This window comes from Pelophylax lessonae, assembly GCF_965119305.1.
Source record: "Pelophylax lessonae genome assembly, chromosome: 7".
Lineage (NCBI taxonomy): Eukaryota > Metazoa > Chordata > Amphibia > Anura > Ranidae > Pelophylax > Pelophylax lessonae.
In genome coordinates this window covers 40324402-40343173 of record NC_138774.1, presented here as the reverse complement: position 1 = coordinate 40343173, position 18772 = coordinate 40324402, and the positions used below count along the sequence as shown (strand labels likewise).

The window sequence follows — 18772 nt, the reverse complement described above, 5'->3', positions numbered from 1 at the left end:
AGGACACAGCTGATGCGAGCCCCCGTGCGCATGTGCACAAGACATTTTCGAGGTCCGGTGAAATTATAAGACATATAGAACAGCTGAATGAGAGGAGGCGGGGCTTAGGTGGGACGGAGTTGCCACCGCGTCATCGAGTTGTTACAGGGGGCGGGGTGGGGAGGATTAGGAGAGCTGAGAGGAGGCGGTACGGAGGCACATGTAGAGCTGACTTAGAGGGGGCGGGACGGAGGTGCGGCCCTGTAATGAATGCATTAAAAGCGGCTCCTTATGTTCCAAGTATACTAAATAATAACAAATAAATAATAAAAATAAGAATTTAAGAAATACCAAATATAACGAAATACTAAACATAAATATTAAAAACCAAATATGAAATGTTAGTATTAAAAATCAATTTTATATATATATATATATATATATATGTATATATATATATATATATATATATATATATATATATATATATATATATATGTATGTATATATATATATTTTGTGAGAGATTAGCTCGGTGGCGGGTGTGGATGACCCCTTGGGGGGGGTTCGTTACACAGGGAGATAGCCGAGAAGTGGTTGCAAACAACAGTTTGGTTTATTCATGCACTTTTCTTCACACAAGTGCAAGCCTCAAAAATGTCAAAATCAAAATAAAACACAAAATAAATCCTTGCCATTGTGGGCGGCTACCTTCTCACACACAGGAACCTATCTAATGAAGTCTGTCCCCAACCTACTGTTGGGCAGACTTGGCTGATCATACAGCAGACTCTCAATAGTCCATGTTTTATCTCTTCACACAACAAATGTCCATGGAACATGTCCCTTTTCCTCTTCACATTGAACATGTCCCTTTACTTGTCTCTTCATATAGCAAACCGTTCATTTATTTCTTCCACATAGAAATAGTTCATTTTCTCACCTTGAGAAGTCTTCAGCCTTTTTTATCCTCCTCAGGCGCACATCGCTCCAGGAGGTTTATTCCTATCCCATGCCCACACAGCGTCAGGAGGCATACATCTGACTGCTCTCTGTCCCCAGCTCACACAGCTTCAGGAGACAGCGATCAATCGACTTCCTTTGGACAAATTATAGAGGCCTTAACTTCCTCATTCTGAACAGCTGAAGTCTGTTCAACGACTTTAGACACTTCTGCTGGCTTTGCAGCCGACGCCCTATAGTAATTGGTGATTTGTATCTCCAATCTGTGACAACACTAACAGATATACCTGACTTCCTGTCACATTTACTTGACGTCCTGTCACAAACCCCCCCCCCTTGTCTCAACCCTGGGGTTGGGACACAGTTTTCCAGGCACGCATGTGTCTGGCACTGCTCTTGACACTCACTGATAAGCCTCCTAGTATCTTCCCAAGTAATGTTCAGTCTATGCTTGGCTCTCGATTCTTTGCCTGCTTCAGCTGCCAGAGATACTTCCTTCTTAGCAACCTGCTTTGCTTTTTCCATCAGCCACTGTCTTTTATGCTGATATGAATTTATTTCCCTCCCCAGTTCATTAACAACTGCTAACCTTTGTTGAAATGCTTGTAGGGGTGGCTCTTTCTTTAAGTCCTTTAGCTTGTCTATATACACTTGTTTTGGCTGATCCTCTCCATCTTCATATAGCCATTTCTCTGTATCTTCAAGCTTCAGGATGAAACTATTCTGTCATCTTCATTGACAGATTTCTCATAAATGTCAGACAGCTTGTCCTGCATAACCGTCTGTCCTATCCGCCATGGAGGACCGTGATCCATAGGCAACTCAATTGTGCTAGTCTTAATGTCTTCACCAGTCTTGAGCCGCCTTTCTCTGCAATCAATAAATGATTTCCACAAAACTTTGAGAACCTCTGCTTCACTTAGCTTTGTTCCAAGTAATATCTGTACTTTTTTTAGTGGACCTGTTTTGTCTTGGCCCATGCTGACTGTCCCCACTACTGTTTCTTTTAAGGTTTGAAGGACCCCTAGAAAGTCTGCATGTATTCTTAAGAATTCTCCTAATTTGGACAGTGACTCTTGACATCCCTCTGTGTGACTTGAATTGCCTCTCCATACAGCTGTACACAATCATTGACTCTTTGTTGTAAAAGGGAATGATCTTTCTTCTTGAACTTGGCTTGCTCTAAGATGCTGTGCAGAGGATTTTCCATTTGCAACAACAGGCTGTCACACATTTCTTCAAAGTGACCCCTGTTCCTTTTTCCAGAGACATCAATATCACTCACCAAACATTTCACACTTAGAGGCAGATCTGAAGCATTTGCACTCATCAACTTCTTAAGCTTTTCGCCCTCCTGAGCGAGTCGCAGTAAAGGCCTACTATTTGATTTGATATCCAGTTTATATTTCTTGCCAAACTCTTCACAGAAGTAGCCAACCAGAACATCATCAACTTTCCTTCCACCAACATATGGGTCAAAGGCAACAACACAGTCTATTACAGGTTTCTTCAATGCACTTTCTGCTACTGCACTACTTTTCCCTTGTAGCTCCTTTAGTATTTCCGTGATTTGGTTGAATTGCATATCTGCTGAACTCTTTTCATCAACAGTCTTAGTTCCAGTGGCGGTTTTAGGCACGGGCGGATGGGGCAGCCGCCCGGGGCGGCATCACATGGGGGGGCGGCACTCAGCACACGAACCTGGTGGAGTAAAAAGAAAAATCATCTGTGCTAGCCTGTGCCATGGCCGGGACTTGTCTCGCGCAGTGGGAGAGGCAGGAGGGGCTGTCTGACCTTATAGCTTGTCTCCCTGCGCTGAGTGCAGCTGTCACAATCCTCTTCATGCTCAGGATGGCCGGCGGGCGCCCTGCGATTGGGCGAACTGTGGTGGGGGCTGGCCTCTGTGCCTGTCCAATAGCCCTGCCCGCAGCTCCGCCCTCGCAATGACTTTGAACAGCGCGCGCTCAGACTCAGCAGACAGCCTTCAGCTACGGACTTCCTCCTCAACAGTGAGTCAGTGACAGTGTGCAGTGCCCGCCGACAGTGGGGGAGAGAGCAGAGTGAGTCAGACTGTCAGTACTGTTTTGCAAATGAATCAACCTGTTCTCATGCCATGTCCTCTGTTAAGTTAGTGAAAGCTAGCCATAAGGAGAAGATAGAATGTAGTCCAAGAGAGGGAAACAATGGATAAAGCTGTCACAAATCTTTTTAACCGCTTGCAATCCAATCTTGTTGCCTCTGTCAATAACTGGCTTTGTCCCCAGTAAAAATACTTCACAGAAGATTATTCAGATACAAGTGCAATTACTTTCTGGAGCTCCCAGTGCACAGTCAGTAAGATAACAAGGCAAAGACTGAAGAGCATTATATTTCAAGAGAACAGCTCTTATTCATCTCTGTTCCTGTGTGGCTCAGCACATGTCCAGTGACCTATCTAGATGGTTATTTAGGCATTTCAGTGTATATATTGAGATTTATAGGGATACTTGTGCAGGCATTGGAAGCTGTCATTTTTCTGTGAGGTACATGTTCTTGTGGGAATAATATGCTTTATCAGCAGGCACATAACTAGAAATGAGAGAACCCAATAGCAAGCTTATTAGAAGCTCCAAGGCTGCCATCTCTGACCGGCTATTAGTCTGGCAGTATTTTTGATCTATTGTCTTCTCTTTTTTTTTCTTTCTGAGTCCCTGACCTGGAAAAAGCATGCAGCTGATTTGCATGCTTGATGCAGAGCCAGAGTCACTGAATCGGAAAGAACTGAAGCCATTAGATCATTAAGAAAGAGAATGCTGCTCCACTGAAAAGCAATCCATTCTCAGATTGCTTTTCAGAGACATTTACAGACAGTATGGAGGCAATGTCACCTTTTCACTGTTGTTTTTTCTCCCTATATGCACCACCATTGTGCTGCAACTGCATGCAGTGCACATGGTTGCAGCAAGGCCCCATTCATCAGTAATGCCCACTAAACGCAACAGGGGGTATAATTTCTGCAGTTTATGAAGTTTTGTCATGTTGTTTTTTTGGGGGGGGGCGCCGGGAGGGAATCTCGCCCGGGAGCAATTTAATGTAGAACCGCCACTGCTTAGTTCTCTCCACTAGGTGATGTTTGTTTTCTCCAAACTTTACATCACTTGACTTCTCCACTAGACTTTCAGCCTGAACTGAGAAATCATCACATTTCTTACCCAGCTCCTTTGTTTGCTGAAGTTCTAATGATACATTTTCCAGTGCTTGAAGTTTTTGAAGGAACTGTTTATTCCAGAGGGGTGATTCAAGCAACATGTCATCAAATTTCTGATGCTCATTCAGGACAGACCCCAAGACACTGTTCCTTTTAAAAACTGCATCAGGCACACTATCCCGTCTTTGGGAAGGATCCTTTGTCGCCTGTAATTCCTCTTCAAGTTCTTCCAACTGAGTCTTCATCTCTTCTACTTGCTGTTCTAAGGCTCGCTTAGACTTTTCTAGCTCCTGAACGGTTTTCACAACATCATCCTTGGAGCTGACCAAATCTTCCATTTCTGTACACAGCTGTTTGTTAACTCTTTCTAGTTCAGCCTTAGACTCTAGAGCAGGCATGTCCAACCTGCGGTCCAGGGGCCACATGCGGCCCGGAACCCCAGGCAATGCGGCCCACTGCCCCCTGACAATTTTTTTTTTGCTGGGCAGGAAGGAAGTCGGGTCGGGGGCATGGCCACAGCGGCTTCCAATTAACGGTAGGCAGAGGCTGCCTCGGAGGGGAGGGGGGGGTATGAGCATGTGGATTCCTTCTGACTCCTACCACCATGACCACTTCAAATCACTGAAGTGGTCATGGTGGTTAGAGTGTTCCTTTAATATCTCTTAGAAGAAGTAAACCTCCATATACTGATTCCATTTCATTTGATCATCCTCTAGTTGTGTTAAATTAGTGGGGGGGCACGGGAAGGGCGCGGTGGCATTTAATTACTTATATACCTTAACTAACTATAGTATATATTTTATATGCGGCCCGAGAAAATTTCTCTACACTCAATGTGGCCCAGAGAAGCCAAAAGGTTGGAAACCCATGCTCTAGAGCCTCCTCCATGGAGCGAGCCAAGAACAGGGCTTTGCTCTCTTTATCACGCGCCTCCGCTTCTGCACGGTCGCGTTCTTCTGCATATTTTGCAGACACAGTCTTCTCCTCACCAAGCATCTGATCAAACTTCTTTTTCACATTTTCCATTTGTTTGAGCTTTGTGCTAAAACTCAGCCTTTGCCACCTCTCTTCCTGTAAGAGTTCCTGCGTGTCTTGCAGCTGCGATTCCAAGATAGAGAAATCCTTGGCAATTTCTCTAGATTTGCTGTCTGCTTGAGAAAACTGATTTGTAACATTGTCCAACTTAACCTGCAGTCGGTTTGCCTTCTCTGACAGCTTAGCACACACTCGGTCACCTTCTGACACCTTGACTTGCGATTCCTGCAGCTGTGCCTCTACTTTTTTTCTCTTGTGTTCTGAATCTCCTTTTCCCTGCATAAGAGCCTTCACCTCACTGGCTAGCTTCTGGGAATGAGAATGTAATTCTGCCACACAGGCTTCTTTCTCCTTTAACTGCTGCTGGACACGTTGGGCTTCCTCTTTCCAACTTTCACAGTCCGTACGCAATTCATCTACCACATTGCTCAAAATAGTGAGCTTATACACAGTACTCAGTAATTTAGCCTCTCTCTCATTTTTCTCCTTGTCGCTGAGAGACAATGTCGTTTTCAGAGAGACATTCTGTTCCTGCACCCCCTGCAGGTCTATTTTTGTAGCTTCCAAAGACTGAAGACTTTTTTCCAGCCGATTACGCAACTCCAACATATCACACATACTTTGCTTCTGCAAAGTCTGAATTTCAATTTCCTTTTCCATGAGGATGGTATCTTTCTCCATTATAGTCTCTCTACGTTTTTGCAACTCGGAAAAAAGAAGAGCAGTGGATTCTTCCCACTAACACCTGAGCCTGCAAGTTTCTATTCTCCATCCTAAGCAACTCCAGGGCTTGTTCCTTTTCTTCCATTTTCCGTTGCAAGGCATCCAGCTCAGCCCTGCATACATACTCAGTTTCCTCCAAACCGATGGCCTCCATTTGCTGCTGGCGTCTCCGTTTCCAGCCTGCCATGTCCTCTTGGTGAGCTGCCATGCTCTCTTGGTGAGCCGGTTGTTGAGCTGAAAAGCTCCGCTGAAAATCCGCATTTGCGCCAGTGTTGCTAGGGACAACAACCTTTCTCTTTAGCAGACTCCGTTCAGGCATGGGTGGGGCTCGTTCAGGTGGTAACAACCCCTCCAGCCACAGAGCTCTGTCTAACATCTCAGCCATCCTTGCTTCTTTCAGGCGTTTTGAGCGCCCCATCTTCAGTCACTTAACAAAAAAAAATTTCCAAAGTCCAGCAAAAATTTTGAGACCACGGTCTCTTTAAATCAGGTAGTTTTCCTCTCTCTTGCAGGATCTCCTCCCCTGCACACACAGACCGTGCAATCTTATGCACCAGATAAAGTTCATATAGCAGATGAACTTCTTTGCAGGGATTTCTGCTTCTTTGCAGGGATTTCTGCTTCTGCCCAATGCATACCTCCACCAAATGTGAGGGATTAGCTCGGTGGCGGGTGTGGATGACCCCTTGGGGGGGTTCGTTACACAGGGAGATAGCCGAGAAGTGGTTGCAAACAACAGTTTGGTTTATTCATGCACTTTTCTTCACACAAGTGCAAGCCTCAAAAATGTCAAAATCAAAATAAAACACAAAATAAATCCTTGCCATTGTGGGCGGCTACCTTCTCACACACAGGAACCTATCTAATGAAGTCTGTCCCCAACCTACTGTTGGGCAGACTTGGCTGATCATACAGCAGACTCTCAATAGTCCATGTTTTATCTCTTCACACAACAAATGTCCATGGAACATGTCCCTTTTCCTCTTCACATTGAACATGTCCCTTTGCTTGTCTCTTCATATAGCAAACAGTTCATTTATTTCTTCCACATAGAAATAGTTCATTTTCTCACCTTGAGAAGTCTTCAGCCTTTTTTATCCTCCTCAGGCGCACATCGCTCCAGGAGGTATATTCCTCTCCCATGCCCACACAGCGTCAGGAGGCATACATCTGACTGCTCTCCTGTCCCCTTTGGACAAAATTATAGAGGCCTTAACTTCCTCATTCTGAACAGCTGAAGTCTGTTCAACGTCTTTAGACACTTCTGCTGGCTTCTGCAGCCGACACCCTATAGTAATTGGTGAATTATATCTCCAATCTGTGACAACACTCACAGATTTAGCTGACTTCCTGTCACATTTACTTGACGTCCTGTCACAGTATATGTGTGTATATATATATATATATATATATATATATATATAGTAAACCCCCCTCCATTGCGGGGGTTACGTTCCGGACCCAGCCGCGAAAAGTGAAATTCCGCGAAATAGAAAAACCCTATTAAAATGCATTGTAGGCATGTTTTAAGGTAGCATTTTAAGGTTTTTAAACACACTTTTAAAACAATAGAAACTCATTTAAACACATAAAGGATACTAAGGGACATAGCAAGAGGTATGGAAAACACAAAAATATTTCAATTTTAATGATTTATATAGTAAAATAACATTACAAAAAAAAAACGCAAATTACCGGGACCGCAAAAACTGAACCGCGATGGAGCGGGGGATTACTGTGTGTATATATATATATATATATATATATATATATACACACACACACACACACACACACACACACATATATACATACATATATATTCATATATTTATATTTTCTTATATATAAATGGAAGAATTAAGAAAATATATATATATATTATATATATATATATAATATATATACTAAAGATAAAATATAATACTAATATTTCATACTTGGTTTTATTTCGTTATATTTAGTATTTCTTAATTTCTTATTATTTATATTTTTATTATTATTATTTAGTATACTTAGAACAGAAGGAGCCGCTTTTAATGCATTGATTACACGGCCGCACCTCTGTCCCGCCTCCTCGAAGTCAGCTCTACATGTGCGGTGCGGTGCAAATTCAGCCATACAGTTTGTATGGCTGAATTCGCACCGCAATCGCAGTGAACACGCACAGGTCCCTTTTTTTGGTCTGCAGCAGAATGTGTGAACTGGTGTGAACCACCATGCGATCCGATTCCTGTGCGAACTGTCAGATCGCACTGAGATATGCGATCTGATCTTGGGGTGTCATTAACTTTGAATTAACACCCCCAGCAGTGCTCCCGCATCGCAATAGTGTGAACTGGGACTGAGTTAGCGCTTCGGTTTACTTGCTTGTCTGCAGACTCAGCAAGTGAACTGAAGATTCCATACAACAACCCCTGTGTAGTGTGTACCATAAACATAAAACTAACAAACAGAGCTGACATTCCAATAAAGACATTCTAATAATATTCCAGTCATTAAAAATATTTGATATTGTTTTATTATTTTTTTTTTTTTAATCCTGTTTGTAAATGTGTCTAAAGGGTTAAATAATTAACCCTTTGTCTGTGCCGTAGCACTGTTGCTGCATGATGATTGCTTGTTCTAATGGTGGTGAATGATTATTTTACTGTACTCGGTTTAACAATTCTTTCAAGAGGAAGTAAACTCTCCTCTGCAAGTTGTACCTATAGGTAAGCCTATGATAAAGCTTACCTATAGGTACTGTAAATATCTCCTAAACATGTACAGTTTAGGAGATATTTACCTTACATGCAGCCAGTGACATCACTGGCACATGCGCTCTGAAGGAACGGCCGCTGGTGCCGTTCCTTTAGACCCCCGTGCCGTGACCGTCGGCTCCCACGCGCGTGTGCGGGAGTGACGTCACCGCGGCTCTGGCCAATCAGATGGCCGGATGCCGCGATCCCGGAAAAAAGACGGTCGACTAAACATGTCGCCCGTCATAGAGGTAAGCGGGCGGCATGGTGGGGGCTCATTCTAAGGTAAGTATTTCATAATGAGCTAGTATGCGATGCATACTAGTTCATTATGTCTCTTTCAGGGTGAAAAAGTAAAAAAAAAAAAAACTGAATTTTTGTAAAATCTTACCGTAAAATTCCTTTACGACAGGATGGCATCCGTGGTAATCACCATCCACAGTAACGGACGGAAGGATTTTCATTCCGACACAGCCGGGACTGAAGCCACCACAGAAGATCCATTCTGGTCCGGCGACTCAACGAGACACTCAGATCCAAGGACTGAGGTAGTCTGTCCCCTCTGGCCAGGATCTCCGCTTGAAGAGACCGTGCGTGAAACTGAGCAAAGGGTATCGCCTCGAAGGCTGATACCATCAGCCCCAGGGACCGCATGCAGGTCCTGAGTGAGGAGGATTGGTTGTCCCTGAGGGACCTGATCTCGTCCTGAAGGATCCGGAGCTTGTCCTCCGGTAGAAACACCTTCGCTTGAGCAGAGTCCAGAACCATTCCCAGATAGGGAAGACGAACCGAAGGAGACAAAGTCGACTTCTGTACGTTGATGGTCCATCCAAACTCCTGGAGTGTCTGTACCGTAGTGGACAGATCGCGCAGCAGGTTCTGACTGGCACTCGATCTTAACAGGAGATCATCCAGATATCCCAAGACCGCAATGCCCTGTGCCCTCAGCAGACCCAGAACAGGCACCAGCACTTTGGTAAAGACCATTGGAGCCGAAGCGAGACTGAAAGGTAGCACAACGAACTGATAGTGGTCATCCGCTATGGCGAACCGGAGGTACTTCCGATGACCCTCGAAAATGGGGATGTGCAGGTACGCATCCTTCAGGTCTATAGAGGCCAGGAAGTTCCCTGGACTCAGGGAGGCCACCACCAAGCGGAGGGATTCCATACGGAACTTTTGAACGCGCACAAAGCAGTTCAGAGCTTTCAAGTCCAGGATAGGACGCACCTTGCCCTCCTTTGTTATATTCTCTGTGTTGTGAGAGACACAGGACTCTGATCTGGAACAACGGTTGTTTATTTAGTATTCTTTGTACACTACAACAGGCATTACAGGACAGCTCTGTATCCACACATCTCCTACATGTCTCCAAGATGGCCACTCTGCCCCTTGACCCTTGTCATCACTCCTGGGTGGAGCCAGCCTTAAAGTGACAGTACATGTGAAACCCTTCAGGTATAACACCTTCCATCCATCCTTAAAAAAAAAAAAACAACAAAAAAAAAAAAACACACAACAAAAACGAGAACAGGCATAAAACAGTAACTAATAATTGTCCAATACAGTTCTCCAACTCAGGAGATTTACATGGCTTCTTCCACGTCCGGATGCGAGAACAACTTCCAGGGACGCTAATGGGAGAACATGGCAGCGGATCACTTTCGGCGGGCCCGTCAAAAGTCTCGTAACCGCTCTTGCATTTGAAACCGGTCAGGAGGGCGTCAGCGTCGTTGAGGACGGACACCCAGGGCCTCGGGGCCGGATGAAGAAGGGCTGGCCGGAATGGACACCAGCGGGGCCAGGAGGGGATCCCCTAGCTCAGAGGGTGAACAGACCTCTGGACCAGGGCTGGAGGGCTCTGTTGGAGCTGAGTTCAAAAGTTCAGAGTCCCCCCAAGCATCAGTCTCAATCCCTCCTGATCCGGTAGGAGCAGATCCTTGAGACACTGGAGGTGCAGCCGATGTCAGGGATTCGGGCAGCTGAGAACGAGGATGCAATTGGTCCGCATGCCGTCTGCAAATGGAACCATCTTCCAGGCAGACTCTCTGCATTTTGGGTCCCAAAGTCTCTGCGACGATAGCAGGAAGCCAACAAGTGTTGGAAGCGCCATAAGATCGAGCCCATACCTTTTGCTGGGCTGTAAACCGGGGAATCTCGTCGTGTTCGACCCTCTTGTCTTGGGACTGCCGTACATGTTCCTGGACCGTTTGAGGGCGGAGCATGTCCAAAACAGTCCATGGCTGTTTCGTGTTTTTGTACAATTATCCTTAAATACATCATCACTATTTGGAATGTAATATAGGTATATATCCTTATGCATTATGTTTTGAATTTCCAATTTTCTGTGTTAAATACATTGTAAGCCATTGTTTAATAAATATGTATGTCTATATAGTTGGTCATGGGGGTTTTGAGCGTTTGGTTGCTTGGGTAACGGCGCTTCTCTGTTCGGCGGTTTGGTTGGCTGTCATGGTCAGCTGATGCCTTGGACTGCTTCGGGTTTTTCTTCCCCCGGGGCGAGTACGTGACGCCGTGTCCCAGCCCCTCCCTTTTAGGGCGGGCTGGTGTGTCCAGTATGACGCGACCCTCTCTTGGATGTGGTCCGGCTTGACTGGACAGTGCGCGTGCGCACGCACTCACGGCGCCAGCCTCGAGCGGCGTCGTGACGTCATGAAGCTGCCGAGGTGGAGCCTTCTCAACAAAACGGCGGGACTCAGTGTTTGCCACTGCATCAGCAGGGACGGGAGACGCTGTTTATACTAGCACCAGGTATGAAAACTCGTTCTCTATTGGATTATCCACTATGTGTTAGGCCTCCATGTTTGGCGTTCAGCTACTTCTTCATACGAACCAAGTCTGCTGCCTCCATATCCATATTATAACTTTCTTTATTATATTGTTCTATAACTGAGGTCATCTGACCATTATCGATAGATGGCGGCCTATGCATCTTTTCGTTTTCCATCTTTATATAATCCATGTGCTAATTACTAGCCATCCCTTATTATTATTGTTTGTTTTATTATTTAATTTATCTTATAGCTACGGAGGACGCCATTTTGGCACCGTCCTTTTTTGGCCGTGTTGTGAACCGTTTTGGTTCCCCTTCTGGGGATTTGGTCTCCATTACCCCGATCCCTGCCCTGAAGATATCACTCCAAGTGACTAGGGTAAGGTTCTTGATTAATGTAGTATACAATAGTTGATTCAATAACCATACACCCATTTATATCCAATTAAATCTCCCATTCAAATAATCCCTATTGGGAACAATACTATTCAAGTGTTTGTACTCATTATTTTTACACATTCTCTTAGACCTGGTCTTGTTCGAACAACCGCTTTGTTCCTGGTTGGCTCCCGTGCTCGCCCCCGGGGGGGGACACACCTACCTTGCGGTCCTGACTCCAGGCTTGCTGTGCGGATAATTGCCTTTTTCTCAGGTGTGATAAATATCCAGACCCTCTCTCCATGACCAACTAATTTGTATGCATTTTCTTATTGTAAATGTTATGAAATATATATGCAAGGTATTGAGATATATGTATGACGCTATGTATTGTAATTTAGATGTTACTTACAGTGTGTTTTTTCTCTTTAGTTATTGTATTGATGTTTGTACAATCCCTCAACTGCCCCTGAGGAAGCGGCCTTCGCCGCGAAACATGTCGGGCTATAGTTCTGGGCATCATTCATCCCTACACAGACGCTAACCAGGACATTTTTCTGGCTGGTAACAGGGTCTTTAAACTGCTTTGGAATGACCCCTGTGTAAAACACAATAAACTGTATTTATGCAATTATAATATCAATGCGTATGTGATCTTGAAACCATTTTTGCTGTAATACTGATTTCTTTGTCGAAATACAGTTTACATCTTTTAATTGTTTGTTTTTTCAATAAAATTATATTTTATATTACATGCTCTTAGCATATATTGTCTCATGTTGGCACCCTATTTAAAAGTCCCCCACATACGCCCTCCCTAAATCCTTCTCTTTCTACGCATTATTTGGGACGTGGTGCTTTTTTCCCTTTCTTTATATAAATTCTAAATACGGGTCTGTTCCATTATTCGATAGCAGGAAGCCAACAAGTGTTGGAAGCGCCATAAGATCGAGCCCATACCTTTTGCTGGGCTGTAAACCGGGGAATCTCGTCGTGTTCGACCCTCTTTTCTTGGGACTGCCGTACATGTTCCTGGACCGTTTGAGGGCGGAGCATGTCCAAAACAGTCCATGGCTGCCGACCCAAAAGAAGTTCAGCTGGAGTTTTCCCAGTGGTTGCATGTGGTGTGGTTCTGTAAGCAGAAAGGAAGGAGTCCAGCTGCTGGGGTGACAGGGACTGTTGTTTACTTGTAGCCACAGTAGCTTTGAAATAGCGTTTGAAGGTCTGTACAAACCTTTCTGCTTGACCATTTGTAGCCGGGTGGTAAGGTGCGGTCAACTTGTGTTTGATGTTGTGGGCAGTCAGGAAACTCTGAAACTCCTGGCTTGTGAATTGTGCACCGTTGTCTGTGACAATTTCTCTGGGGTATCCAAACGTAGCAGCGAGGTAACAGTATGGAAATCGTCGCCTTAGTCGTCGGCTGGGTAACAGGAATGACCTCAGGCCATTTTGAATGGGCATCAATAATGATCAAAAAGGTGTGTCCTCTGATCGGGCCTGCAAAATCCAAGTGTAGGCGAAACCAGGGAACCGTGGGCCAAGTCCAGGGCTGGACGCACCCTCGAGGAGGGTTTCTTGCAGTTTGTGCACATCCAGCACACGCATTCACATATGTCGTGATATCTGAGTCTAGGTTCGGCCACCACACATAACCTCGGGCCTTTTGTTTCATACGTGTGCCCCCGGGATGACCAGTATGTAGCAAGTCCAGAATGTGTCTCCGGAGGGTCTGTGGAACGATCACTTGGTCTTCCCATAAAACACAGTTGCCAGCCACAGTTAATTCCAGATGCCTACGGAAGTAAGGTTCATAATCCGGTGTGACAGTTGCAGGCCAACCGTACCGTACCCAGGAGAGTATTGTCTTAAGGAAGGTATCCTTGGCTGTATGGGCTGCTACTTCCCCGGAAGACAGAAAGGACAGGCTGGTGTAACGACAACTCTTGACAGGCGGAGAAGAGTCTGTTAATGTCCTTGTCAGACGGGACATGGCATCTGCATTAGCATTGGCATCATGGCTGCGATACTGGATTTTGTAGCTATATGCTCCCAAGAATAGGGCATAGCGTTGAAGACGGGCCACAGTCATCTGGGAGATGCCTTTGTCAGGGCTAAAGATCTGAAGGAGTGGTTTATGATCAGTCAGTATGGTGAATTCCCTACCATACAGGTAAAGATGAAACTTCTTAATTGCCCATATGAGGGCCAGAGCCTCTTTGTCAATGTGAGAGTAATTGCTTTCTGCTTTTGTCAAGGACCTGGAGGCGAATGCCACAGGTTTCTCTGACCCATCTGGTAAAACGTGAGATAGTACAGCCCCTAGACCATAGAGTGAAGCATCACAAGCCAAGGTGAGAGGCCTTTGGAGGTCATAGTGCACGAGCATGCGTGACGCCAACAGCTTTCGCTTAGAAACTTCAAAAGCACGTTGGCATGCAGCCGACCAGTTCCATCTGGAGTGTTTCTCCAAAAGATTGTTTAATGGAAACAAAGTGTGTGCTAGATCCGTCAGGAATTTGTGGTAATAGTTCAGCAAGCCCAGGTATGATCGCAGCTGTTGGACGTTGGTTGGGGCTGGAGCTTTTACTAAAGCATCAACTTTGGCTTCCGTGGTGTGTATACCCTCTGCATCCACAAGGTGGCCACAAAACTCCAATTTAGGTACCATGAATTAGCATTTCGCTAAGTTCACTTTTAGACCCTGCTCTTGGAGTCTGGCCAACACAAGCTCCACGTTATGCTTGTGTTCCTGGTCCGTCAGGCCCGTGATGAGCATGTCATCTAACAGGCACTGTGTGAAAGGAATGTCCGCAAAAATCTCATCCATTTTGCGTTGCCAAATGGCTGGGGCGGAGGCTACCCCAAACACATCCGATTGTATTCATACAGTCCCTTGTTAGTGTTGATGGTTAGAAACTTGCGGGACGAAGGGTGGACCTCAAACTGTAAATAAGCTTGCCTGAGATCAAGCTTGGTGAACTTTTGACCTCCTGCAAGAGAGGCAAAAATGTCATCTACTCTGGGTAGGGGGTACTGGTCTATCTCCAGTTGAGAGTTTAGTGCCATGCGGAAATCGCCACAAATACGTAATTCCCCATTCGCTTTCTTTACTGGTACAACTGGTGATGCCCACTCGCTGTGCTCTACCTTTGAGATGACACCTTGTTCCTCCAGCCGGCTTAGTTCAGCTTCCACACCTGCTCGGAGTGCGAAAGGTACCGTCCGAGCTTTGAAGAACCTAGGCTGGGCATTGGGTTTCAGCCTGAGTCTCACACAGTCATGCTTTATTTTTCCCAAATGGTGATCAAAGACTTGTGGGAATCGCTGTTTCAGGGATTCCACCCATCCCACTTCATCCCCTGATGGGATGGTCATGGTGTTGCAGGGGTTAATGGCGATGTCTGGCATGCCAAAGTAAGCAATCCGGTCTCTCCCAAAGAGAGGGGGTCCCCCATGTTCTAGGATATACAATGGCATTCTCTTTGTCTGACCCTTGTAGGATACCTGTACTTTCACGTACCCCAGTGGGTGGAGTATCTGCTTTGAGTATGTCTGCAGTTTGATTGGTGTTGGACGGACAGTGGTTCGGATCAGAAGTTTTCTCCATTGTTTCTGGGTGATAACTGAAACTGCTGCTCCTGTGTCTACATCCATCTTGAGTTTCTTTCCTTCCACGGTTACCTCTACAGTCATTGCTGAGGGTGCTGAATGCATATGATGTATGTCTAATCTGTGGAGCACTTCCTCATCCCCTGATTCCGATGACGATGTAGATCTTCCCACCATGCCTTTGTCCTGGTGTTCAGAGGTTGGTTTTTCTCGCACCTTCTTACTACGGCAGACTCGTTTCAGATGGCCTGCCTTACCACACTTATGACAGAGCTGATCCTTAAACCGGCAGACTTTGTGATCATGGTGTGTATTCCCACAACGGTAGCAAGCTGACTCCCGGCTTGTGAGGTTCTATAGTTACAGTTAGCTGCAGTTTGCTTGAGTGCGGTTCTGAAAGCTTCCTCTTTAACCTCTTCCTTTCTGCTCTGGGGGTTCAATGCCTCTGTATTTTTCACAGCCATTTCCATCACTGAAGCTATCTCAATTGCCTTTGTAAGGGTAAGATCTTTCTCTGTTAACAGTCTCTTTAGGCTAGACTCACTATTTAGTCCCATGACAAACTTATCCCTCAGTGCAGTAGGTAAATACTCCCCAAAAGAACAGGTTGAGGCTAGTCTGCGAAGGGCGAGCACATAAGCCTTAATATTTTCACCCGGCTGTTGCTGCCGCTGATAGAACCGGAATCTTTCTGCAATCTCTAGTGGTTTAGACTGGAAGTGATTCCCTAACAGTGTCAGGAGCTCTGCCAAAGTCTTAGTTGCTGGTTTTTCAGGGAAAAGGAGATCCCTAAGAGTGTCATATGTCCTAGCACCAACCAGTGTCAGAAATACTGCTACTTGCCTGTCGCCTGGGATGGCATTTGCAGCAAAATATTGTTCTAGTCTCTCAATCCAGGAGCTCCACGTTGTCTGTTCTCCATCAAATCTCCCGATCAATGACATTTTTCTGCTGGGCTCTGTGGGTGTTTGTATCCAGCTGACAATCCAGAGTTTTTTTCTTCTTTTCTTTTCTCACACGGATAGTAACCTTGTAAATCCCATCCTCGTCGCCACTTATATTCTCCGTGTTGTGAGACACAGTGTAACGCTCCTGCCTTTTATAGTGAGCTGGATTTGCAGCTGCAGAATCTCCACTCAGTAGTCATGTAGAGATGTGTTGAATAACCAGATCCAACTCTCCAGACTCATCACTGTGGACCCGCCTGCTTCAGCATACGAATATACATACACTCAATAAGATGTTCCTGGAGTGATAGGATTTATATGACAGTATAGAGGTGATGTGCTGAAGGGACAGGCGTGAGCAGTGATAGCAATGATAAGCACTTGATAGTAATGTTCAGGAGAGTAGTAGATGGTAATAGGTAGAATGCAGATAGGTTAGTAATCATGTATGGTAACAGGTGGTAAGGACAGCAGATGATATATACAGGATAGACTAACCCAGTGCAAGGATAGATGGTAGTAGACTCAAGAGCTAGCAATCTATGTAACAGTGCAGATGATAGAATTAGTAATGTATAGGTAGTAACAGTCCTTAATGTGCAGAGGTAGATAGTGTAAGTTTGTTATGAAGGAATCCCCTGTGGGGTACTTATCACTAGTGAGGTTAGTAAGTAGAAGGGTTCGGTAGTAAGGAAGTGATCCGGTAGCGATATACGGGATCAGTAGCGAGGTTCAGGTCTGTTCCAGGTAAAGAGAATAGCTGGAGGCTCCGGCAGCGTAGGACAAGGCTGTTAAGCATGCGTTTTGAACGAACAACCTGTGAGAGAAAGCCGGCGATTGAAATAGCCGCTCAGAGCGGCGCTCAGTGATGATGTCATGCGGCTTAAAAGGTATATGCGTTCCACCTAACTGAAAAGGTGGGACGCAAAATGCAACGGAAAATGAGCAATAAGGGTACCGAAGGTACCAGAATCTTACAGTACCCCCCCTTAAGGCCGGCTCCGGAAGGCCTATAGCACTGGTTTCTCCGGGTATTTAGAGTGAAACCTTCGTATAAGCCGAGGTGCGTGAACATCAGAAATATCCAACCAGGTGTCGTCTTGGGGTCCATAGTTCTTCCATCTTATGAGATATTGGAGTCTTCCTCTGTGGATACGAGAATCCATGATCTCCCTAATCTCAAATTCTTCTCTGCCTTCAACTTGTACTGGAGGTGGAGGCAAGATGGTAGGCCTTATTCCTTGGTTAGGAATATGTGGTTTCAGTAGCGACACATGAAAGATGGGATGTATTCTGAGATCTGCCGGTAAAGTGAGTTGCACTGCAGCTTTTCCAATGAGTTTCTTAATTGGGAAGGGTCCCAGAAATAAAGGTCCAAGCTTTTTGCTAGGGATCTTTAACCTTAAACTTTTCGTCGATAGCCAAACGAGGTCCCCAATAGCATATTGAGGAGAAGGTCTTCTACGCAGGTCATAGTACCTTTTTTGTTGACTATGAGCGTGTGAGATGGTGGTATTAAGTAAACCCAGAGAGTCTTTTATTTGGGTAAGATAATCCGAGGCTACTGGGTTACTAGATGGTAGGATGCGTGGTGGAAGAAGTGTGGGATGAAACCCATAGTTTAGGTAGAACGGACTTTGCTTAGTAGCACTGTGGGTTGCATTGTTATAAGCAAATTCCGCCAGAGGGAGGAGGTCCACCCAATCATCCTGTAGGTATGAGGTGTAGCAACGTAGATATTGTTCAATGCACTGGTTGACTCAGTCTGTCCGTTGGTCTGAGGGTGGTAAGGAGAAGTGAGCTTTCGCTCAATCCGTAGTATGTGACATAGAGCTTGCCAAAACTTGGAGATGAACTGTGAACCACGGTCGGATAAAAGAGTCTTTGGAATTCCATGTAACTTGAACACATGTTTCATTAGTAATTCCGCTGTTTGCTTAGATGAAGGTAGTCTGCGAATAGAAATGAAATGTGCCATCTTTGTCAGATGGTCCACTGACACTAGAATGGTATTAAATCCTTTAGAAGGTGGTAGTTCTACTATAAAGTCTAAGGACACCTGGGGTATTGGTAGACTGCAGAGTAGACCAGATGGTTTTGTAGTGTCAATTTTGGACCTTGCACAGATGTCACATGAAGAAACAAATTTTTGTACAGATGTCTTCATATCAGGCCACCAAAACTGCCTGGTAAGCAAATTAAGGGTCTTAGTCATACCCATATGTCCTGCCATAGGCACATCATGTGACAATTCCAAGATCTTGGTGCGCATAGTAGGGGGTATGTAGAGTTTGTCGTTGTAGTAGAGGAAGCCTTCTGCATCAGTACTTAGTTGTGGTGGAGGTGAATCCAGTCCTATACTGTGCAAAATCTCTTCCTTCAGGGAACGAACAACACCAATAATACGTTCATAGGG

At 45.2% G+C, this 18772-nt stretch overlaps 1 protein-coding gene across 3 annotated transcripts in view; it reads right to left on the bottom strand.

Moving 5' to 3' along the window:
* The window catches only part of LOC309559451 (class I histocompatibility antigen, F10 alpha chain-like), a 751751-nt gene that overhangs the window by 719000 nt on the left and 13979 nt on the right, over positions 1-18772 (bottom strand). The gene's annotated exons all lie outside the window — the stretch shown is intronic.